Source organism: Aphelocoma coerulescens, chromosome 2 (assembly GCF_041296385.1).
Source record: "Aphelocoma coerulescens isolate FSJ_1873_10779 chromosome 2, UR_Acoe_1.0, whole genome shotgun sequence".
Classification (NCBI taxonomy): domain Eukaryota; kingdom Metazoa; phylum Chordata; class Aves; order Passeriformes; family Corvidae; genus Aphelocoma; species Aphelocoma coerulescens.
Window position 1 is genome coordinate 29,387,761 of NC_091015.1, and position 26,386 is coordinate 29,414,146.

The 26,386-nt window shown below is 38.1% G+C and overlaps 1 long non-coding RNA gene across 1 annotated transcript in view; it reads left to right on the forward strand.

The window, feature by feature from the left end:
- The first annotated feature begins 2,123 nt into the window (after positions 1-2,123).
- LOC138105660 (uncharacterized) overlaps positions 2,124-26,386 on the forward strand; it is a 32,793-nt gene continuing 8,530 nt past the window's right edge. Inside the window, exon 1 of the long non-coding RNA XR_011148601.1 lies at positions 2,124-2,174. This is a non-coding gene — a long non-coding RNA (uncharacterized lncRNA). The remainder of the gene's footprint in view (positions 2,175-26,386) is intronic.

Here is a 26,386-nt window from a genome sequence, read left to right on the forward strand (position 1 = left end):
CTGTAGTAAAGAGGCATTTCTGCATAATATGTTTCTTTCCTTCTCATTCAACAACATAAACTGTATTGGTGTCTATGACTAGTACACTAGAAAGCTTAAAATATTCTTATAAAACTTGAAGTAGATAGTTTTGTTTCCACTTACAAGAATTAAGGAGTAATTTTATTTCCTTGAGGACAACTCTGATAATCTTTATAGTAGTAGAATAGCTGTTTTGTTCATCAGGTACGGGATCTGAGGGATCAAAATTAAGGTATTATATTGCTTATTTTTGTGATAACACTTGTTTAAGTCTACTTCTTGTTCTATATTTTTCTGTCACATACTAGTAATTATACTTTCTAATAAAGTTACATTTTTTTCTGTGTCATCAATCAATTCTGAGAAATTTAATTTTCTGTAAGAATGGCTTTAGGAAAGTGGTACCATCTACAGAGTAGCCATTAGCATATGTAAATGAAAAAACACGGAAAAGAAGATGAGATCTGTCTGTGGGCTCTGAAATGATCAATCTCTGAGACAAGATAAAAGAACAGCTCTCCTGTGGGAGACAATGACTTACTTCTTCATGATAGTTATTTAATGTCAATGTACTATATTTGGATAATAAATAAGAGGAGTTCCCCTGAGCCTGATTGCTTGTTTAATGTGTTCTCATATATAATTATAAAGAGAATTAAAAGCCAAGCTGGTGTGTGAGGCAGCAAACTAACTTTACCACCCACCAGTTCTTCCCATGTCACTGGCTGCTCACCTGGCAATGCGTCTGTTGCTGACACAGAACTTTTTATCTGAAGGCTGTATTTGTGACACATTTGTGACACATTTGTGAACTTCATTTCTCTAAAAAAATAGTCTTTAATAACACAAACCATCAATTTTTTTTCTTATAGAAGATGTTACTAGTACATAGTAGATACATAGTGCAATAGCCCTTAATTCAGGAAAGTAAAAGAACCTTTAAGGACTGACCCTACAGCAGAATTAACTACAAATTAGATAGCCACCACTGCTTTCATCAGATTTCAAGTGGGATTAATTTTGCTTTAAAATAAGAAAACAGTAATCTTAACATCCCAAATCTGAAAGCCACCTGGTACCAGATGTTTAAGATGTGCAAAAATAAGATGCTAAAGTCCCCAGAAGCTGTTTGACTTCCAATGAAGAGCTAGGTATTTACATTTAGCTAGAAACTCATAATTGTAAGAGTCTGTCCCACAGTTGCTACCGTGTGAAAGCCAGTAAAAAGCAGTGCATCATTTAAGTCTTATTAAACCATCCGTATCTAATGATACAAAAGCCTCGTGCTAACTTTTGCAGAAATGACTTATGCTGCATTCCTTCCCTTTCTACACTACCAAGTTATGCAGGTACACATTGAATATGTGTGTTGGTTTGCACGGCCTGGTTTTTGGTAGCAGGGGGGCTTCTGTAAGAAGCTGCTAGAAGCTTCCACCACGTCCAGCAGAGTTGATCTCTGATGGCTCTGAGGATGGATGTGCCCCTGACCAAAGTTGGGCCAGTTAGAGATGGTGGTAATGTTTCTGTGATGACATATTTAAGAAGAAGATCAAAACAAAATGGGGTGCAGTTTTTTTCTAGCCAGAGAAGAGGAGGAGGTGAGAACATATGAGGGACAACAACATGGTGACACCCAGGTCAGGGGAGAAGGAGGGGCAGGAGGTGCTCCAGTGCTGGAGCCGAGATTCCTCTGCAGGCCGTGGTGCAGACCATGGTGAAGCAGCTGTCCCCCTGCAGCCCATGGGTCCAGGGGGATGCAGAGATCCACCCACAGCCTGTGGGGGACGTGCCCATGCTGGGGTGGGTGGATGCCTGGAGGAGGCCGTGTTCCACGGGGAGACCCGGTGGAGAGAGAGGGCCCCGCTTCCAGGCTGGAGCAGCCTGTCCTTGGAGGGCTGCACCCCGCAGCAGAGAGAGCCCCGGCGCAGCAGTTCGGGAGGGCCGTGTGCCCGTGGGAGGGGCTCACGCTGCAGCAGGGGCGGTGCGGCTGCTGCTCCTGAGAGTGGGCCCACGCCGGGAAAGTTCAGGGAGAACTGTCTCCTGTGGGAGGGACCCACGGCCTCACAGGGGAACACTCCTCTCCTGGAGCAGCGGAAGATGTCCAGTGATGAACTGACAAAAACCTCCACACCCTGTCCCCTGCACTGTCAGTGGTAAGGAGGGAGGGGCTGGGGAAAGAAAAGGTGTATTTAAGGGCTTATTTTACTTCTTATTATCCTCCTCTGATTTTTGTTAGTAATAAGCTCATTTTGTACTTCTAAGTTGAACCTGTTTTGCCCTTGGAGTGTTTTTCTCCTGATCTTTATCTCAACTCATTGACCCTTTGTTTAAATTTTGCTCTCCTCTGCCCATCTGTAGCAGGGGAGGGTGAGTCAGTGGCTTTCATGGGTGCCTGGCATTGGGCCAGTGTCAAACCACGACAATATGGAAAAAAGGGATATGGAAATACAGGCAGGCAGAAAATAGCAAATAGCATACAACATCTCGATCTAAAAGCTGTGAATATAGGAATGTTTTCCTAACTTCTCGCTTCTTTGGCAAACATGCACAAGAAGGAGAAGTTATGACTAAGGGAAAAGTCGTTTGCAAATATGAAGCCATCACTGTTTTCAAGCAATCACCACTTCCTTGTGAAAACTGGGCAGATTAGCAAAACTGTTTTTATGTAACATCCTAGTAATTTCTTAGGGATTTAGGATGTTAGCAAGAACACTCTGTCTTCCTTAGAAAACAGTTATAATTGAAATGGCATTGGTTTTGTGGAATTCAAGGCCAAACACTTACTAAAAATCTTATTGTACAGGGGCTCATTGGGGTGGAGTTAATTTTCCTCATAGCAGCCCATACGGAGCTGTGTTTTAGATTCATGGCCAAAACAACGTTGTTGGCACATCAGTGTTTTGGCTGTTGCTGAACAGCACTTGCACAGCGTCAAGGCTCTCTCTCCAGCTATGCCACCAAAGGCCAGTAGGCTGAGGATGGGCAAAAGATTGTGGGGGAACACAGCTGGGACAGCTCTCCCCAGCTGGCCAGAGGGTCCGTATTATGTCATGTTCAGCAAGAAAACTTGGTGGGAGTTTTTCCAAAGTAGCTTTTGCATCACTTGCTTTTTTCCCCTCTCTTCCCCCTTCTCCTATTCATCTATCTTTAGTCTCAAATTTTCTTACTTCTGTTCTTCTGATTCTCTCCCCCATCCTACTAGGGAAGGGCTTATCTGCCATCTGGAGTCAACCCCCTACACTTAGCTAAAAGAGTGTGTACTTCTAGCTTCACTGTTTCATTGTTTGGGATTCTTAGCCTCAGAATAAGTTATGATGAAGCTGTTGGCAATGACAGACTTAGGAGACCTGGTCTCCTAAGCATCCTACCTGACAAAAACCCAGATTATTGCTTCACTGAAATTTCACAGGAATTAAGGTATTTTTCATCAGGGAAAATTGTTTTGTTAGATAGGTTTGCCAACCTGCTCTAATTTGGACCTGATTTTTCTTGTTCCATGCATCCACAGACTTCCTGTTAGGAAATGGAAGGAGTTGAAAACAGGCACAGTTGGGGACCTAATTACAGCATAATTACAGACCTGTCCATGCTGATATTTTGGAAAGCCTCAGAATGAGTACAGCATAGTTATCTCTACCTCACTGGAATTTTATGTCACTGGACTTTTATATCATTCCCTCAGAATATGTTATCTGGATTTATGACCAATAAATTTCTAAGCCTACTGCCATCCCACCCACGCCAGATAAGGAGCATGCAGTGATGTCCTGTGGTCTGACTTTTCCCCTTCCACACATTTCTGGATATGAAAGGCAATAACAGTTCTAACAAAGGAGACACGGCGTATTATGCATCTCCTCATGAATCACATGCAGCAACAATTAATAGAGCTCATTTTCAAACTGAAATATGCATGAGTGTAAGCATTCATTACTAATGAATGTGACTACAGATGCATGTTTAAGATGACCGAGTGGAATTGAAATATGTATATTCAAAGCTGAGATCGGGAATAAAACCACAAGATTTCATAGACAGAGAAGTATACAGCTATCTACAAACAAAGGTACAAATCAGGTTTCCATAAAGATATTTTATTTTACCACAGAATTCAAAACCAGAGAGGTTTGGCTGAGTAGAGGCTACAGAAAACTTTCTAGTTGTTTCTAGCCCTTCAGCTATTTCCAGTTTCACTCCTAAGCCTTTTTTTTTTTTTTTGGCATGTATAAGATAGGTGAAGATGTATTTTGTACAATTTTGCCTTTTCTTACATCTATGCGTTTGTGTGTTTTTGCCTTATATATATATATAGGTAAAAGATATTCTTAGACTCATAAAACAGATGAAGGACTTGACTTGCCCACAGATATTTCTAAGGTTATATTTGCTGCAAAATTCAAATTAAGCCTATCATGTCATTGAATGGCACAGCAGAAGAACAGTTTTCTTTTTAAAGGACCCCATAAAATGAAGAGGCAAAGATCACTACAATATATATAACCTGTTTACAAGGGCACAAGAGGCTGAACAAAATTTTCTCCCCAGTCAATTCAGTTGCTGCTGACACTGTAATAATAGCAAGCAGTGACTATGAGATGCACTTGCTTTTGAGTAATAAGAGCTGAATGGCAAGATAAGCTGTGAAGTAACACATTGCTTCATTCAGTAAGCAGTTTGCCCATTTTTTGAGCCCTGTATTGCAATCCTCCATCAGCACACTGTTTTTCATCAGCCCTGGAAGTACACTGCCCTTTAGTTTGTACTCTCATGGCCAAAAAAAGAGATGGTAGGGAAAACACGTACCCTGAAGCAACATTCTACATTTGAGTTGGTTAAGAAAACAAGCCAGTTTCAAAGCCATCATTACTGTCTAAAGATCATCATTAAATTTGTTTTATAAATTGCATCCTTCACAAGAAGTTACTTGTGCTCCAAATCTTCACAGCATTCTTCATGCTTCCTTCATTTCTACTTAGTCCTATTTAGAAGGAACTTTTGAGATATGTGAAAAGCTGTCAAAGAATGTGATTTTATTTTTTTGAGAATAAGGTTTTCAACTAGTTAAATACTGACATCTAAGTAAAAAAATACTATAATGTCTAAGGAATAATTTTCACATCTATCAAGTATTCAGAATTTTATTAAAGTCACTTCCAATTAGAGTAATTATTATTTTTCTTTCTAGGAAAAGGAAATCACTGTATGGGGTAACCTCCATGTTCAGACATTGCTGTCATTTAGATCTAGTTTAGAAAGTCACACAAAATTAGTGATTCCTATACATATAATAAAAGAAGTCTTGCCTGAAAAACTTGTCTTTAAGCTGAGTCACAAGATTTAAAAACAATTTCTCACATATTTCATGCAAGAAATTTTTATTTAATGTGATTTTTAGTCCGCAAGATTCTTTAAAATATCCCATTTTTCACATGATGGTAATATTTACTCCATAACTGTTTACAGTGAAATAATCTAAAAACTGGGGGAGGTGTGTGTGAAAACTGTTGATACTCTTCCAGGTTTGTGGTAGCTCTTAAAGAGCCTGGGGATTCTCCAGGAGACAGTGTATAGAAGGGAGAAAGAAATATTTCATGCCATGCTTTACATGAATTGGAATGTTCGTAATCAAAATGGTTTTTCTTATATTTTTGTAGAATTCTGCCCTAAAGCACTCTGTGTACTTGAGAAAACATGACACAATTGTCCTCATGATATTTTGTTTGCAAATACTTCTAGAGACAACTTAGCTTTCTGACTGAAAGGTTCTCTTATCTCTTACGTTTTTTACAGAAAAATATACACAAGAGGAAAACATTTTAAAAGGAGAATGCTATCTTACCAATAACAAAAATGTAGCTTTTATTTCATTAAAGTACTGCTATGAGAAATGGAAGATATCCAGGTTTGTTTGGTTTCTATTATTTTGTTATGTTTTTCTGGAGTGTGTGCTTGAGAAACCTGTGATAGCAGAGCTTTTAAAGAAATAAACAGATGTTTTTATTTTCTAGTACAAATGAGTCTCAGCGGCTTACAGCCATCTCATCTAAGATTTCTTGAATGTTTATTCAGTAAGCTTTTATGGAACAGTTTTTACTGAAAACTGCCTTCAGCTAGCGCTGGAATAACAACGAGCATGCACACACGCATGCAGCTCCCCCAGTCCTGCAGAGCTGCAGTGTGGGACATCTCCACTCACAGCCACAGTGCCAAATGCTTGTGCTGCAGAGTGCAAGGTGGACACACAGCCAAGGTCAGAAAGCACGTCTTTGTGTTGAACTGCTGACAAAACGTGCTGCTCCCAAGCAGCTGAGAAATGTTTTTCTACACAGTTTCAATGATATCTGTTAATCAATCCCTTGACCCCTCTAGAGCCCGTGGACTACAGTTACAAAAACTTCATGAGAAGGTAGAATAATATATTCTATGCACATATATTAGTGAAAACCTGTAAAACTTACCTACAGATTTATAATCGGCTTATTTAAATACAAGCACTTTGCAGATATATTCTAGTACCTCATTTTCTTTCATCAAGGTCTGCCTAGACAGTCATAGCTATTCTTCAAGATTTAAAAAAAATCGAATTTATACACATTGTTAAAACTAAAATGAACTTACACTTTTACATTAAGCTCACCGTAAACCATAAACAATTCCTTGTGTTCATTGAAAGATGTGAATTTTTCCATGGAACGAGACACGAGGTCTCATGCATGATGCTTGATTATTGCATTTACAGGTAGCAACGTTTTTCACAATTTTAAGTCACTATTGTGCTCTATTAGACTGGAAATATCTTGTTAAATACATTTTATTTTTACTTAGATAAATTTCCACAGACTGGAAAAGTGGTCACAGTATTTACTGTACAGAGAATACATCCAATGTGAAATCACAGCTGAAAGAAAAGGACTCTGGATGAACAAGTTTAATGCTTTTATTCCAGTAGCAATGCAACTGTAGTGTTTGGAATTTTGAATATTTTTGTAGAAACCTGAAAATTTTTGTAGAACATTAGTGAGATTGCTTTGCAACAACTGATAATGCTTACTTAAGCTACTGTAAGGTCCAGAAAGAAATGAAGAAAGTACTGAAGGTGCTGAATTTTCAAAATCTAACAAGTAAAGCCAGTTGAATCATTCAAAATGAACTCTCTTTGGTAAAAGGAAGATTAGGTTAGGGAACATCTAAACAAACTGGACATAATTTTTTGGGACTGTGTGGAGAGCAGCCAGATGTGCTGAGGGAGCTGGCCAATGTGTCAATTGTCTTTGAAATGTAATGGCCCTCAGGGGAGGTTCCTGAGGTTGGGAGGAAATCAAATGTCTTCCCTGTCTCCAGGAAGTACAAAAAGGAGGATCCAGACACTGTAGGCTGATCAGCCTCATCTTGACTCTTGGGAAGGTGGTGAAGCTAATCATCCCTGTAACCATTTCCAAAACCAGTAAGAACAAGAACAAGAACATAGGCAGCAAGGATTTTCTCAGCAGTTTTTCTCGAGCAACCTGAGGCAACCGAAGTCCCAGCATTTCAATGAAGGACAAATTTCCTCTTGTCTCTACTGAAGTATGGACATGTCTAAGAGTATTTTCTGACTGCTGTAGTTTTTGCCTTGATGCAGAAGTTTGGATTTCAATAATAGTGTTCACTCAAGCTTAGGTTCACTCCGAGTTCACCTAAAAAAGCAATGACTATAAAATTGCCCCTGTCTAGTCTGGATCTAATTTGAGAGTAAATGTCAGACTACATTGTCAATTAAAGGAGGAAGGAAACTCAGGCAGAGCCCACCAAGTTACTCATATTCCCAGATGCTGAGTGTCAACTGGCAAAATTTGTCATAGGAGCTTAACGCACTGTCTTTCTTGGTTATTCCTTTGTCTTTGTTAGTGACACGTGAGCAGTAGCAGAAGGGACACTCAGAGCTTTTAAAATAGCTTTTCACAAAGGCATTTCTGTATTGTTTTCTTCAAAAAATTTTTTTAATGAGTGTCAAAAGCCCAAAGATTTGACAATGCAGGAGAACAAGTGACTTTGTTCAAAGAGACTGAGCCAAAGTACTTGACAAAATGAGTTAAAATTGTTAAAATTTGCACCATAATATACACTATCTTAAGAAAAAAGTGCAATGCAGAGGAAACTACACAAGACGTAATTTTACATCAGCATGCTAGTGTGTGTATTCAAAAGTTTATACTCCTTCACAGTCTGAATTTTGTCATACTTATACCAATCAGATAACCATTTGGATGTGCAACAAATATTTTCTCAGATACAAAAGGTGAAAATGGGCAAGAACTTGGGTTATGGCAGAGTTGGGTTGTATATTTGGTAGCAGCACTGAAAACTGTAAAAATTATGGCTCCTTTCTCTGTTCAGCAGAATTTCCCCTTCTGGTGATGTTGATACAATTAACGTTGAGTGCTGTCACTAAAAGAAGTTTAATCCTTTTGCTGCATTGCAGTCATATGGTAGATTTTTATAGCTATAACTACTCCTGCTTTATCTGTTATCCCAGCAGGGCCTGGCTGAGATAAAACAATATTGCACAGCAGGGCTGTCTCTTTACACAAAACATTTCATTGAGGGTTTCGTGCTATCTCCTACTAATCAGATTTCTCACCGAGGTGCCTGCCCACCCAAATCAGTGTGGGCAGTGGAGCTGCCAGGTTACCACTTTCCAAACAGTTTAATGAATATCTACCCATTTATGTTTGCTTAAGAAAAACCAGCAGGGTGGCTTCATGGGGTGGGATTATTGCCTCTGCATCCTGATGTTCTCGATTGTAAATTTAATTTCTGCTTGTGCAATGAGTTGGTAATTGTAATCTGAGATAGTACATTTGACTTTGCTGCTCCTGGCAGTGGAATCCCATTGAGTCACCTATTCCAAAATCATGTGCGGAGGTTTCTTATAAACCTAAATATTGCCTGACATGAAATAGCCTATCTATCTTCAGAGCAACAGCTGGCGTGCTGAGGATATATTCATTCTCACTCTTCTGCACTGCCTCGAGGATATAGTGCTGTACGCTAAAAGAATTGGAAAATGACATTAAAAATATTATTTGTAGAGATGGTACTTGTTTCCACAGATGTTTTCAGTCCTCTTTTCTAGTTCATAGCATTCTGCACTTTTCTTCTTGTTCTTGTTTCTGCAGTAGTACCCATGATGCCATTTAAAAACTTTCATAAACAATGTTTGTTGCAGAATCTTTCATGTAGAACTGTAATTTCCTTTACAACTGTTCCAATATAGGTCATTAGTTACTTCTTCAGCATATTATCAGACAGCTTTCCTATCAGAAGTATTAAGAAATTAAACCAAAAGCAGATGAAAAATGAATAGCAGATAACTTGGATAGGTTCTGAAATACCAATTATTTTGCTGTCTGGTTTATGCCTTGCACAGTACACAGTGCAGAATTCAGTCTCATCTCTGTATATAATTCCAACTTTATTATTAAGGACTTAGTTCTGCAATTGCTTCTGAACAGAACTCCCATTTAAGTCCCTGAACATGCATTCATATTACAGAAAAACTGAAATATGATTAAAAATATGATTGAAACATGATGCCAAATACAGCTATAAACAATGGTTTGCGAAAAGAGTCATACAAAAGAATGCACTTAGCCTATGGGCTTTCATCTGATCACAGGTTCCTGTAATACAATAAGAATCATATAGCTTACTTGCTTGCTTGCTTTTCCTTTTTTTCCCCAGTCTATAAGGTCCAATTACATTTATCTCTATCTCTTATTGTGGGATTTGCAGAACATTAGAGGCACAGGCATTCCTTAGCGTACTGTCTCATGGAGAGAGAGTTTGCTTTGTTTGTGACTAAATAAGTATATTAAACATTTCAATGTGACTATCCTGCCACAGAGTCTTGGACTTCTCAGATTGGAAGAGTGACTGAACAGAGCAGTCAAAAAATAGAAGAAAGTGTTGATGGGATACTGTTTTAGAAACTGCAGAACTCCACTAAACTTTTTAACTGCCACAAGCAGCCCTGGAGCCCTGATGCAAGAAACACTGAAGCTGCATGAAGAACAAATCTTCTACACACTGGTAAGGTCTGCCTGAGCTCCTTCTCCAGGCTAAACAGTCCCAGCTCTCAGCCTCTCCTCAATGGATGCTCCAGCCCCTTAATCATCTCCATAGCCCTTCACTGGACTTGCTCCAGTGTGCCCATGTCTCTCCTGTATGGAGGACCTCATAGCTGGACCCTGGGTTGTTATACCACTAATAATTAGAAGGTAGATATGAAGGAAAATAGAACAGAAGCTCCAAAGCAACTTTTCAAAATGATCACATGACCATCAAAATCAATATACCAGAGCTGTGGTTTCAAGGGCTGAAAAACTTACACACAAGTAACTCTTAGAAATGTGAAATAACTGGGGGTGTTCTTAGGAGAAATCAATGGAGACCAGAAATCTACATTGGATATTTTGGATCATCTTTGCAACAGGAAGATTTAGAAATAATATTATACTGTTGTGGTGCTGCAAAAAAGAAAAAAAATTAATCAATCTTTTTACTCAGTATTTTCCCTTTTCCATATGTAGTGGTTGAGGGGTAAAGACAATAGGTAACCTACTGTACTCCAGGAAGCAAAACCAGAGAGAGGAATAAAATGGACTTTCTGAATTAGTTAATGAGTATGCTGAAAATGTCTGTCTTTTCATTCTGTTTATAACTTTTTAAAAAGATGCTAATTTAGTTTGATATTATAGTTTGATATTGAATGGCAGAATGACAGAATGAATGACTGAATGAATGAATGAATGAATGAATGGAATAGGAAAAACACAACACTAATGCATTGGCAAAAAGGAAACCCAAATCTCAAGAGGAACTGGAAAAGAGAAATTTTCATGTTTTCATGAAAGAGTCACTCTTTCTAAATTCCTAAAGCCCATGTTGAAAAGCATAAAGTAGTACATTCAATTTCCTGGGGTTTGGTAGTTGCTTGTAATAGACCATCATGGGATATATTTCCTTTTCATGTACATTCTGAGCTTCTGGAATAAATCAAAAATATTTTTTCTTACCTTCCAGGACCATTTTCAAAGGACACTAGTGAGAGATGCTGTCAATTTTTTGTTTGTTTTCCCCGAATTTAAAAATGAAGCTCTTTGTAGCTGCATATATCATTAAGGAAGTAAAAATTATGAGTACCAAGGTTTTTTCCTTCTCTTGCTTAAGAAGTAAGATTGAATCTTCCAAAGTCCAGAAGATTTCTAGCTTTCCCCTGAATGCTCTGTTCAGCATCAAGGCAAATCCCAAGTTAAGCTATCAGAAACAAAAAACAACAATGCCTTATCTAAAACTTTCCTGCAGAGGACACAAAAAACACTCAATAAACTTTAACAAGTTGAAGTAATTCTCTGCAAAGGAGATAGTCAGAATGTTCAAAAGTCTGTAAGTGCCAGGAAATCCATTAACTCTCTGTTATCAAAGGGCATCATCCCACAGTATGCCTATGAAAAATTGAGTATGTTAGAAGAAAATCAGTCACAGATTACACAGACTCTTACTGTCAAAAGAGTATAACTTGAGAAAAAGCTGACGTATGCAGTTAGTTTCTTTCCTTTTATGTTCTGATTAAATGTTCACTAATGTTGAGAAGAATTCTCTCATTCATTTTCAAGGGACTTGACTCCCATACCCAGAAAGATTTCTGAAAATTATGAAAAAGCATCTGAAATTGTGTCATTTTTTGAATCTAGAACCGAATTCCTACCCTTGGCCATGTACAGTGGAGTAGTGACTGAGGTAGAAGAATTCCAAAATTTTGAGTTTTCTGGGTCATGTGCCAAGCCTCTGATGAACTCTAATCTTTACAGTAGGATCGGACACTGATTAAGAGAAACTCAAAGATCAAACACCCATCAAATCTCACTGTTTATATAAAATCAATGAACACCTTTTTACTCTGGAAACTGAACTAAGTCTCAAGTCTTATTGCTCTTTCTCCACGCTTCCTTGGTGGGTGGCTGTTTAAATTCAGCACCTGAAATCTTTTGGCACAGCATAAATAACCCCTCTAGTGAGCTGTCATTAGACATATTGGTTTTACTCCCCCCTATACCTGGTTGGTATAAAATAACACCATCAATCTTGTAAAAAGGATGCCTTGTTTTACTCCTCTAGCCCAGTTACCACTGCTGTCTCTCCATAAGTCATGAATACTCCTAGCACAGCAGGAACACATTAATGATTTATTTTTTCTGAGGAATACCCTTATTACAAATGATTTTGTTACCTTGCTGGGTACTCTCACTGCAGGACATTGCTGCTAATAGATCCCCTTGAGCATTTGCAGCCTACATTCCTCATTTAACTGGATCCCAAGTGCTGTGCATGTTAAATATCTCATCTATTATCTCTTTAAGCATGAGATTTCTGTCACAATCTCTTTTGTTGACTAGGCAGTTTCTTGCAGAAGTAAAAACAAGGCAAGGCTTTTCTAAAATTAATGGGAGAAGTTGCTATTTGTAGTTATTCTTAGTTGCATGCAGTGACAGGGTCATATTTAAGGAGAACATCAGTTCCAGTACCTCTTGTCTCTTCCACTCTGTGTGACTTTTCAGTTTTCTGAAACACTGGATCACTTCAGACCCTCCTGCTGTCTTCTTTTATGTCTCTCAAATTGTGACAAAAGAAATTTGGGCACATTAACATTCAAGTAAGTTTTATTACAGACTGCAGTAGGGACCAGAGTGAGTGCCAGGACTGATTGCTTTTAAAAATTCCTAGGTTTTTGTGTTCTGCAAAATTTTCTTTATGGATCCCCACTAAAAGACAGATGAAGTCCTTAATTAGCTGAGGTGAACATTTCATAGGTAAAAAACCAGAAAAGTTCTGGATGGATGGTAGGTCTGGCATTGGCACAGACCTACAATTAGTGGGGTGCACTGGATTATGCACGATGGTGACTGTCTTTGTGGTATTGAAGGATTGAAAAACAGTAAAACATCATTTGGGTTGGGAATGAAGAATAGCTCTGTGCCATAAGAGTGGTTGGTGCCTGCCTGGTGAACTTGGAGGTTGTTGTTTCTTTTGTTGGTCTTATAGCAGGTGTGCACAGTATGTAGCTGGTGGGGAAGGGGTATTTATCATGTGTATGGCACATGCAATCCAGTTGGATTCTGTCTCACATGGTTTGAAAACCTTGAACAACCTGGTCTAATGGAAAGTGCCCGTGCCCATGGCAGGGGGATTGGAATCTTCACAGTCCCTTCCAACCCAAACCATTCCATGATTCTATAATTCTGTCATTCTTAAGGACAGTAATGTTGTGAAAGGCCTATGCTTCATTCTTTAATAAACAGAGAAATTTCATTTCTTACTTTATAATTTTTCCCAGGGTATTTTTTATTGTCCATTTTCTTCCATGCTTTTGCACATGCTTCTTTATAACAGTAATTGTAGATGATGCTTGTGTGTGATTGGCCAGACATGAAAACCAATTGCTACTAAATTTTAATGTACGTTCTTCCAAAATAAGATCTTAACAAATCTAAGTAAAAGTGTTGGAGCATGGTTCTGTATTGCTGGATATGTGCAATGCTTTCCACATTTTCTTCCTCTCTACAAAGAATCAGAAAATATAACATTAATTCAAAACAGGTATGGGACGGTATGTGAAAACAAAGAAATACATATTAACATTATATTGGCACTCCTTATAAAAAGAAACTTATTGATAAGCTTTCCATTTTTCCAAGTGATGTTAATTCAAAGGTCCTATTCTAGAGTTTAGACTATGGTAACACTTCTGTTCGTGTATGGAAAATAAAACCTAAGATACCATATTTCATTTACTGTATAAACAAGAAATATAATGAGGAAGACTCTTCAACTTTGCAGTAACCACTGAGAAATTGCTTTCAAAGTTTTCTTGGCACTTTAGTCTGTTTCTGAAGTCCTCACACTTTTACAGGTTTTGTAATGCAAAGAGACAGGAAAAAAAATACAATCAAAACCCAAAAAACACAGGGATTGTGGAGCTATGGAGAACTGCCTAGCAGGAAGTCTTCTTGTTTGTATGCATAGTTTGCAGATTTTACACATACCTTTAGAATATATCTATAGGGTACATGGCAGATGGGCCTCATATGTGCTGCTGAGCATTTTCTCTCCCTTACCACTCTCAGCAGATAACGTAGGCAGGAATGGCTGGCAAGGGAACGTGCTGCCATCGGCCACAGCTGATGGCAGAGCAGCTGAGAGGCAGCCACAGCTCTGTCCCTGCATGCTGCAGGACAGCCAGGCTTCAGAGCCAACTGACCTCTGTAGATGAAGAGGAAATGGGCAGCCAGGCTGTCACTGCAGGGAAGGGAGGGGCTGTTGTATTTTGCTGAAAAAAAAGGTAAGGGACGAGGGGCCTGTGCATACTGCAGTAAGGATGGTGGCTAGAGACATGGCAAAGAAACCCCAGCAAGGCAGTGCATCAGAGTAATGCTGATCTGTGCAATTTTCTGACTCCAGAATAGCAGCTGATTCTGGCTTGTCACACAATAATTATATGTCTGAGTCAGGAACACTTTAAGCTAGAATAAATTCCTTTATGGTTGGATTTCTGTAACTGTAATTGTCCACCTTTCTTTTCCAAAAGAAAGTATTTACCTATATTTAATTAATATGCAATATATTTACCTGATATATGCTAATATGCAGTTTCTGAAATGCATCATGACATCACAAACTGTAATCACAGAGAAGCTATAATAGCATTTATGCACTATCTTTAAGAGCAGTGAGCTACCTCATGGAGCTCATTTCCTCTCACTGGGATCCAAAACCTTGGTAGGTGTCCTGAAACCAAGACAGAAGGTAAAAGAGACATACTGGTTTCCTCCTGGACTCACAGCACCTAATCTTTCATTCTTTTTTGTTTTGGTAGTGATCACTGAATTCTCTAGAGCTTCTGCCATATTTGTCATTTTTCTCATATGTAAGAAAAGCTGATCCATTAAATGTGTATATTATCTACAAGTTGAAAAGTTTTGATGGTGCCTCAGGTATATAGCACATCTTGGCTCCCCAACTCCACCCATTTAGTTGGAAGAGTTGTAATATTCAGTTGTAATTCTGAAATAGGATGCAGAATAAGTTTCTTTTCTGAGATGCCAAATACACTGGCTTTATTGAAAACGTTTCTGCAGTTCTGCATTTACCCTATATAAGTAATATCTAATCTTTATTTAGTGAAAACAGACATTGACGCTGATGGCAGGAAGGAACTTGATAGAGAAAGAATGTTTGGTTTGGATTAAGGTGTTTTTTTTCCTTTTGTATAACCTCTTTCCCAAAGAAAAGACTCATTGAACGAGTAGTGTTTCCTGGGACAGAGTCATTGTCTTTGGTTGAAGATGAAAGAATGAGGGATTAACAAAGTAGATGGACCCCATGGTTCTCAAATAATGGGCTTTTTTTACCAGAACACTTTGCAAGAGTCTACATCCTGTTAGACAAACAGTGTTTGTTCTACTGAATCAGGCTCATCCAATGCAAAATGTAAACATTTGAAATGGAAATTGGATTTCTTAAAATATTTTTTGTAACATTTAATATAAAACAGCCCCTTGAAGCACTGACAATCTCTATTCCTCATCACTTCAGTGTTGGTTTCATGTTTCATTTACTGTGATGCCAGCGGGAGAGCAGAAATATTTCTGCTTCCATCAAAAAAGTTTCCCCTTCTTAATGGAATACAGGTAGAAGGTATAGGCTAAACTGCTGGAAATCAACAGAGTAACAGGGAGGTAACCCTGGAGTGCTGCTGAATGCTGTTCCAGTGCTGGCTGTGGCACTGTGCCTGACAGCTAAAAGCAAAAAACACATGTAGAGTCTTCTGCATAGGAGACATGCACTGAGCTTAGAGACACTGAGAAACACTGAAAACAAGACTTTGCTTGAAAAACCTTACTGTTCTAGGGATTAGGTGCAAGCCTGTGTTTACAGCTGATACTTATGGGAGCACTCACTTGAAAGCACCTGGCCCTTGCCCTGGGCTTTGCACTACTTTTTTGTCCCATGGCATACATATAATCTACATATTCATCAAATAAAAAGTGCAAGAATACCTTCATTCAAAGGAAAGTGAAAGGTGCTACTGAATTTCAAAGGGAACCATGTCATAAAATATTATTAGACACATGCAAGAACACCTGGCAGCTAAAGCCTACTAATATCCTGGGCAAATTGGTTCTGTGTTGTGGACCTTGATTTGGATCTCCAACTGATCATTTCCAAAAGGGCTGGAAAAATGCTGACCTAAATTTGTGGCGTTATTGCTGTTTGAAGATGCTTGAGCACCTAGGAGTATGTGGCAATTGAAGCTGAGCACAGGGTTCTTGTGATTGGTGCTCTGGTCATAGCTCCAGATGTTCTGAAGGAACTGAGTTTCTGTACGATAAAAATTGTTTTAAATGGCTGAAAAAACACTGGGCAGGAATTAGTAGTTTTAAGAGGCAGAGGTTATCAGTAAGAAACACAGAAGTCTGCACAACTTTCAATATAAGCATGAGCTAGGAAAAAAAAGGAGAATAGGAACATGAAAATTTGCTGATGATCCAGATAATTCAGGGTAGTCAAAATGAAATGGACTGTTGAGCTTTTGATGGGATACCCTTCCTTCTCAGACCAGGGTAAAAGAGCAGAGGAGGCTGCTGTTCTCTGCTAAGTTCTTTATTTCATAGTCTCATAGCTTTCTTGAAGGCAGAGTTCAAAGGGGGTTACATGATAAAGGCAAACAGCAACAGCAGCAGCAGGCAAACAGCAGGCAGAAGACAGCTGCTTCTTCTAATTCTAGTTTCTTCTAATATTTTTTTCTTCCAGAAGTGTGGATTATATTTGTTAATTGACCAGTAAGATTAACACATGATTCTAGTTTTCCTTTTATTAACCTATCCTGGTGTAATTCTAACAGTCATAAGTCTTATACAAGTTACATAGGTATTACACAGATTTGTGTATGCAGTTTCTATCAGCTCTTACTGTTTATGTGAACACTCTATCTAAAAAACTTGAACAGTAGAGTTCTATCTATGTTTTGTCTAAAGTAAAGAAATTCTGTGAAAAGGTAACTGCTGCAGTAAGAACTGTGTTTTAAGGTCTCTGCTGCAGCTTTTTAATGTTTAAGGCACTTAGCATATACTTCTACAAAAAGTTAAAAATCTGTATTTCTATTTCACTTTGGTGTGGCTTCATATATCTCAACTTGTTCAAAGGTTTTAATTCAACCCATGTGCTTTGGCTTTCCTCTGGGCCTGGGTCCAGAGAAGCTTTCACTCCAACAATGGGCCATCAGGAAGTATAGGGAATGTTTGGGTGGGGTGGTAAACTGGCAGATGAAATTTTGCTTTGATACATGCAAGGAATGAACATGGGACAAGGCAACAATCTTAACTGTACCCAAAAAGTTCTTAGTTATTGCAACTCAGAAAAGAGAACACGTTACTGTAGATGGTTCTCGGAAAACACAGTTTTAAAGCTCACTTGCAGTCAAAAAGCAGCAAACAGGATATTGGCTTTATTGGGAAAGGAGGAGAAGACCTTGCTATGAGTGTGCACAAGCCCATGGGTGCCCACATGTTTCAGAGTCGGTGTGCATTCATGTACAGTGAAGGGTGATGAAGTCTGTGTGCATTCATATACAGTGAAGGGTAAGGAGTAGCTTCCTATCAGGGAACAGCCCCTGTGAAGCTGGGACTCTACTGCTTGGAGATGAAGTGACTCAGGTGAGGAACATGGTAAGGATTTATCAAACTTGTGTGGGATGAAGAAAACAAATAGCAAAAAAATTCTCAGAAAACAAGGACTAGAGGGCCTTTGGTCAAATAACCAAGTTTCCAGTTAAAAGAAAAAAAGAAAAAAGTATTTTTTCCAAGCTGCATAATTAAAACAATATTTGGCCTACCAGACTTTTAAATAGTTCAAAAAATGAATTCTAGAAATTTGTCAAAGAAACCCATCTGAGCACCATCAGTGAGAGATTTGAAAGACATCTGCACCCAATGTTAAGACTGACAAAACTAGGAGGATATACCAAGGACAGTGTCAGTTTAAACTCATCCCATTTTTTTCTTATGCAATTTATTAGTCCTGCTAGAAACAAGATTTTCTGCATATATCTGTAATTTTCCTGGAAACTTTGGACCTCACCTAAATGTATGCTTCCTCTTACATTACCTGACCAAGACATTCTGTGTCTCAAATGCCTTTAAATAAAATGTAGGCAGCTACACCCTGACTTTGGGGTGCCTGATTACAATAAGATGTAAGACAGTCAGACGCTACAGGTGGAAACACCAAAGTGAATGAGCAACCCCACAGGGCTGCTGTTGCAGTTTTATGCTAACAGGGATCCAGACTTTGCTTAAGATGAGCTTTGGTGAAAAAGTGCAGGTTTTAATCTCAATGACATTTGGTAGTAGATGTCTTACTGAGACATTGGAAATGTCCATGTGTTGAAATATGAGAGACAACTGAAAATCAATGAGTCAGGTTCTGGAAACCCTTTAGTGGCATTAGTGTGATGTTCTGCTCAATCTAAATTATTTGTGCTATTAAGTCAACCTGTGCTCCCACTACAATGTTTCCTCATGAAAGCAAACAGCTGCTTTCAATTTGGAAGTGAAATTTAGCATTCCCATTCTTGTCTCAGACTTGTGATAAGATGTTGTTTTAAACAGATACGTATTTTATTTACTCCATTTGTAAAGGAGGATACTTCTTAAGACAGCTCACCATATAGCAAACCCAAAAATTCTCTAACAGAAAATTACAAGCAATATAAAATAATTTTATTAACCTTTAGCTTGAATAGGTAGCAAGAAAAAAATAAGGTTCTTGAAACCTATTTATGTAAGATGTCAAATCAGAATGGCTTTTCCTTGCATTAAAATACATGGATGGTTAAATTTTGTAAATGAAGTTGGAAAAACAGTCATTAGAAAAAGCAAACTATATTGTTACACTCCATAATTAGACTAGAATTAGGGATATATCAAAGACTATCAGTAAATCACAAATGCTTTTCTTCAAAACTAAATATTGCTGGTTTATGTACTGAACTGTATCTTTCCTGGCATACTATATGTCTGTAACTTTGCTAACAAGTCAAAAAGTGGCCTCAGGAAGTTGAAAAAGCAAATCTCAGATACATCATCCTTGTCACAAATTAAGTTCACATTTAACAGGTGTTTGACGTCAGACCAGGCATTGCTGTTGGTTACTGAGGACTAATTTTTGAAGTGCCCTTTGCCATGGAGCAGTAAAAAGCTTTTTCTGATGTTCACAGGGCTTAGTTATGTGGATTTCAGCTGTATACACAGATAGGCAAGAACAGGAATTACTCAGCTGTGAACTGAATTCAGTCATGAACCAGTGACCTGTCATAAATCTTTTAACAAAATTAATTGATTTTAAGGTCTTTGACATAGGGAAGATTTGACTATTCCAGTGATCATGATACAAGAAAACTTTCTAACTTTGAAAGGAAAGGAATGGATAGTCGATTTATTTCAAAATTACACAATATACATAATGTAAAGCCTGCAGTGTGTTTTAAAGGAATATAAAGATTGTATTGTGATTTCCAGATATATCTTTCAGGACTTGTGTTTTGCTGCAGAACTGAAAAACATAACCCTACCATCTCTATGCCTGCAACTTGTCCTTAAGAGTATTCAACTGAAATACATTGTGTGAAATTCTGGATTTATTAGCCAATAGAAAGGAAGCTGCAAGACCTGTGTGATAGGAAACAAGTTGTGCTCTTTTTTTTGAGTAAGCCTATTAATTCCTGACATAGTAAACCATAATTTCATAATAGGTTGGCTTGAGAAGCTGTTGTCTATCCAGCTGTGTCGAGACAGCTGTTTGTGGGATCTGGAAGACTATCCTGTTTGATTCCTATCACTGAGTAATCATGTGGGAAGCATATTTTACTTAGATGTTAAACAAATTCTGAAGCCTTGGACTGGGAATAAACTGATTTTGCTTGAGCACAAATCTATAAAGACCTTTCAGTCTTCAGACCCAGCCCATGTTCTTTTTACTGCACTTTCATGCCTGGTTGGGGCAGATATGACAGGAGGAGCACAAGGGAAGTTGTGCCTCTAGTGAGGCTGAGTAATAGGCACAGGAAACATTACTACAATGAGTGATATGGAGACACATATATGGCCTCCATAGGAGGACCCACAATTCCATCTTCCAGGACAATGACCTTTGCTGAGTGATGGAGGCAGCCCATTAGTTTTTTAATCTCTTATTCCTGGTTCTTCCAGGAAGGATGATTTCTTGGTGGTTGTGCTTCACTAGGAGAAGTAACAAAGGGCTCTTCTGCTGCCTTCCTTTGCAGCACTTCTCTAAAAATTAGGAACTATGGCTTCAGCTCTGCCCTTCTTTCCTCCCTTCCACATGGCGAGGATGCACAACAAGTTCTTTGGTGGATGCTGCTTCTGCTTTGTACGTGTAAGGCAGCATCCTATCTGCAACTGCACTTGTCTTGAGCTGAAGCTGGCACAGAGCCAGGTGTGAATGAGATTAATTAAGCAAGCTAAAGGTTCTGACCTTTCCAGAGGCTTAACCACAGTGTTACAATCCTCTTCGCATATCACATCATATCAATAAAATATGTCTCCAGACCTGGGCATCCTGCAACATACATGGGGTGGAGAAGTGAGAGAATACCCCTACCCCAAATGGAAGTATAACTTATTTGAATCTGTTGACTTTTTTCAGTTTTGTTAGAGGTCAGAATTATGTTCTGACTCCTAGACACTAAACCTGGAAACTGGGCAGAAAGCAGGTGTTTTACTGTCAAAAAACATACTGAAATAAGAAGTCACTACAAGGCTTTTCTTGTGTCTCTTTTGTAATGGTAACAGCTGATTTAGAAACTCAGTCCATCTCTAGTTCGTTTTTCAGTATTTACAGATCAGGAAAAACATCTCTGTTGTTCCCTGTAAGGCCAGCAGTAACCCTCGGTGGCAGCTGGAGGCAGAGTGATACCATTCAGATCAAAGTCTCTGTCAGTCTGAAATAGATTCTCGGAATACTACACTGAACAAACAGTAAAAGGAATTTTCTGAGGTGGAAATATAATTTATCTATCTCAACATCCTTAAATTAAGTCAACATCAGTCATGTCAGAAAATTAATTTATTGTCATTATAAGTTATGATTGTCATTATGAGTGGGATTAGGAGACAAAAAAGGTTTTCCTTTAACTTTATCCTGGCTTTTCTGTGGTGTTGGAATTTTTCCACCATGACCTCATCATAGCAGACAATTTAGGCAGAATACTTCTTATGAATGTTTATATTATATCTATGCTCTCCAGATTTATAATCCAGAAGAAATCTGGGCCTTTCTGCATCCATCAGACCTGTGATACATGACCTGCCTGTGCACTGTCTTCAATACATACTGCTGATTTCGAGCTTTCTGGTATCTCTACTTCTGTGTCAATTCCACTTGATTATGCAATGCATTTTTCCTCCCAGAAGCTAAACACCATTATTCTTGGGAAAGTGAACTAACAATAAAAATGAGGTTTTCAGGTATTAATATTCATTCCAGCAACAACACTTAGCTACATGGCTATACTCACAGCTCTTTTTAGCCAGGTCTCTCTGCAGGCATACTGTGCAGATGAAGAGTAGTTCATCCAGGTGAAGAGACGTCAGCACAGACGCACATAAAAGAGCACTTCCACCTTTGCTAACTTCTATTTTCTCTTTTACTTTATGAAAGTGATTTTGTTTCCATTCCATTTCAAGATGGAAGTGTCCTGCTGTTTTCAAAGCTCTGTTAATATCTTATTCATCTGTACATTCACCTGTCCTGATTCAAAGCAATTTGAACTCAGAGAAGCTTTTGGTTTTCTGCCATACCAATTGCTGTTACAGAAGCTCTGCATAAAGCCTATTATGAATTTTCAGATGTTTACTGATATGTAGTAACTTCCCTCATTGCTAGTAGTTTCATTCATTACTAACATTCATTGCTAGCATTCATTAGTACAACCTATTTTTTCAAGATGCAGCACTGGGGAAATATTCCAGAACATCTCTAGCTGGGGGACATAATTTGAAGCTCCCAGAACATGAATTGCTTGCCTTTTAAAGTGAGGGATCTTTGCAGTTGATCTCTTGCTTAAAGAACAGCAGCTCAAATTGTGTCTAGTGAGGGATACACACCCAGATAAGCCTTGCCTGCCAGATGATGCTTCCCAATCTGGATTTAGGGGTTACTCTCCTGTGGTTTCACTTGTAAGCTTCCACTGAATTTTGCTTCACTGCCTTGGCTTTTACTGCCTAATCCTCTGCATCAGTCCTTACTAAAGGGAGTTTGTCAGCCAACCATACAAGATCTAAAGTTTCTTGTTACAATAGACTCTTGATTTTTATTTGATCTCTATTAGCCTGAGCGTGTATCATCATTTGGTTTGAAGGGAAAATTTTAACTTTATTTTTTGACTATAAATATGCAGTATTGTGAGTGCCAAAGATGCTGCCCTGTTTTATTTTTATATAGATAGGGTTCATAAAGTCATAGAAATAAAGATGCTCAATGGATAGCTCTTCCTTCCAAATTTTTCACTACCTTTTTGCCAAGACAACTAAAGTCAAACTCTAGTGTATGTTGTTGCACTTGCATTACAGGAGTTGCATTTGGAACCAGAGCACACACAGAGATACCAGGCATAGAACGCTGTTATCAGATTTGGCACAGCAGTGCCAGTACTGGGCACTGGCAGGTTTTAATCATGTATCACACAGGTTCATGTTTTAGGACAAGCATCTCAACTCATTAAGGCCCTTATCTGTGTAATTAAACTCATATTTATTCAGAGAATCTCTTAAGTACATGGTTGCATTTCACCAAGCAATGGGGTTGACATTCTCAAATTAGTGGCTAATTGCTGAATGACCAGTAAGATAAAATAGTAGATAATAACAAAATTTTTTGACTGTGTTGCTGTTATAATCGAATTGCAAATCACTCTAACAAGTGGTCACTCCTTTCAGTGAGAACCATGCAGCTAATGAGTGAGACATTTGATAGAGGAAAGTCAGGAGGATACAAGGTGAAGCTGTAGCAGATGCAGTTTTGTGTACAAAGAAGTGTGTATGAGTTCCACGTGACATCAACATCTTTGAGATGATACAAGGAAATATTGAAATTGAACAGTTTCAGACAAGGAAAACGTTCACTTGGGAGATTCGTAGAATCTGGTGTTTTCTCTGAAAAAACCTGCATTTGATAGGACAAAGTACAAATGTGTTATGAAGAACAGCTTCTTGCTTTCCCTTCCTGCATCTGCACCAGTCCCTGTATAAAGGCCCATAAAGACATGAATTCTGGAGTGGTTCACTAAAAAATGCTGTACATCTAATATCTCAACATTCAGCTTAGTCAAGAAAAAAGGTGCCCAACCTCTGCAGAGCCACCAACAGATGCTACACGGTCCTACCACCCCTGTGGGGGGAGAGAATAAAGTAAAAGAAGACAAAAACCAAGGGACTAAAACAGAGACAGAAGGAGAAATAAAACTTTAAATAATCAATAGAAAAATATGTTAAAGTTGGCATTTCAGCAAAGGGTGGTAAAGACTATGTGTTTTCATGGTTCTGTCACAAGGGAACTCTAATACAGAGTTCATAAGTGAGATGGTGCTTTCAACACTTTTCACAACAAGAAAAGCCTGGCAGAGAGCTATTTTAAGAGAACAAAAGTAACATCTGGGTGTTGTTAGATGAGTATTTTCTTTTGAAATTTATTTTATTGCTAAATAAATAAAAGCCTGGCTTTTTTATGCAATGATCTGCTCACATCAGTCTGGCTCATTATTGTTTTCCATTTATATTTGGAGGCTAAACCTATTGAAAAATGAAAACAAACTCCATCCACCTTGATGTGAATACATAGCAGGTCCTGCAATGTGACATATTATCGTAATAGGTTGAATTAATGATTTCTGTTTATAAATGAATCTGATTTAGAGCTGTGCATATACACAATCTGAGTTTATATTCAGCCTTTGGAAGCAGTGTATATTTTTAACACTTTTTTAGTAATGCAAATTATACTTGATTTGGCTTCTGAAACACTGAACAAAGACTCTTGTGAATCCAGAACTTTTAAATCCTTACTGTGTGGTTTACAATTTAGTGTGTTGAAAAATGATTAGTCTATTTACCTGAAAGAGTCCTGGCTGTTTGAAATAATATCTTACCTCTAATGGTAGAATTTCATGTTTATACTAGAGAGCATTCAGGATTGCAGATCTTCATTACAAAGACAGTGTTCATTTGGCTGTGTCATAAAACTCTGCCTAGCTAAAGGACTTTAATGGCTTAAAGTTATTCAGCAGAGCCAATATAATTATTTTCATCTGTTAGAGAAATATGGGGATTACTGGAAAATTAATTTGTAAGAGGAAAGGACTTATATAATTAATTATCTTTATTAAGAAATTATTGAATTCTAGTAAAAGAAAATTTTGACTGCTGTTTAAGAAATTAGTTTCCTACCAGTAAAACCATCTTGCAGAAAATTATTTTCATTTGTATTTAGCAAATGACAACAAATTAATGATCGAAACTGTCTTTCAAAGACAATTTGCATAGAACATTTATTAGGTCCCTACTCATTCACAGTGGACAGAACCAGCAGGTGTTCTCTTGCTTACTGTCTGCAAGTCTGGAGGTAGTGCTAACAAAGGCTGTTCTCAGTTCCTCCTCCCATACCACACGTCTATGCCTATGATGCTCTCTGGGACTCGGCCACTCCCTCTTGCTTTTCTTGCAACCCACTCTCTCCTCTGCCCAGTGTACTGCCTGTTAAAGATAGTGGTGTGTGAAGAATCACCAGGATGTATCCAACAGAATATTCTAGGAACTATATTGCATACTGCTCTAACACCCTCAGGTTAGGTGCCTGGCTGTAGAAGTGATTCACAAGACTAAGACAGAGCATACGGAGCAGGGACAGTTGGATTCCCAGGTTTCAATTTGCAACAATCCAGTGGGCTGTAGGGGCACCTAAATCAAGAAATGGGATTAACCATTTTTTTTCTAGTGTTCTCTTTCTTATTTTAAAAAGAAATATCATTCTTGGATATATTTCGTTGAGATTATTATTTTGTTACAAATTGCTCCTAATTTGTGGAAGTTGGTCTGAGTCATAAATATCTGATACAGATATACACTTCTGCGAGGTTTAAAGAAGACAAAGTCTGTAAAGAGATGTTAAACCCTTGTTTTCCTGGGTGTTTACAGATATTTCCCAACCCTCCCCTACTTATTTCAGTGGGTGGGAATGACTCTGTAATTTTGACTGAAATAAAACCCTCATAGACTAGCAGGTTTTCAGAACATCTATTATATTTTATATGTAGTTCATATGTTGTGCTTAAGCTCATTAAACTATTTGTCGTGCATGAATGTGAGGCACTTGAGCAGGCAGCCCAGAGTAGCTGTGGATGCACCATTCTCATCTGTCAAATTATTTAATCAAATAAATATAATCTATATATTCTGAATCATTGTGCCTATCTGTTATAGGGTCTAGCTTTTTACTAATTCAAAATTGAGAGAATCCAATCCCACTGACTCCAACTCAGAAAAGAGAACATTTCAGCAGCAACTAGTGCAATGACTCAAATCCATAGCAATGTAGATTCCCTGTTTTGGTTTTGTCAGCAATTTTAAATTAAATCCTGTTCGTGAAGGATTTAGAACTTGGTGAAAAGGCTAAGGCTGTAACTTGGCTTAGACTGAGGTTATGGGGTGATAATTGTTTTAAGGTGTAGGAACACTAAATATGTACAGGTGATAATTATTTTAAGGTGTAGAAATACCAAATATATACAAGCTGATTTTATACACATATACACACATTTAAATTTGTGGTTCTTACTGGAGAGGAGAAGTGTGAGGGGGAGGAAATTGCTGTATAGTTTAAATTGAGCTGTAGAAGGACATTACAAATCATAAGAGAATATTTTGCTATTATTTCTACTGCTGACTTATTGTGTGTTTATTTTCTCAGTTCCGTGTCATTTGGAAACAGCAGAATGAAAGACTGCTATCAGAATGGATTAGAAAAACAAAATAATTTTTCTTATGATTTTATTTTTAATGAGTCTCTTTCTAAATTTTCCATTAAAAATAACTTTGTGGTAATTGTTACAGTCAGACCTGATGAGACTTTTTATCTTTGTGTCATACAATATCTTAAGATAAACTATAATGAAGATGTTTGAAGGCATACCCAGATAAAAGGAGAAATTTATAAGGACTCAAATTTGACAAGTGTTGCTACTACACTGACAAGT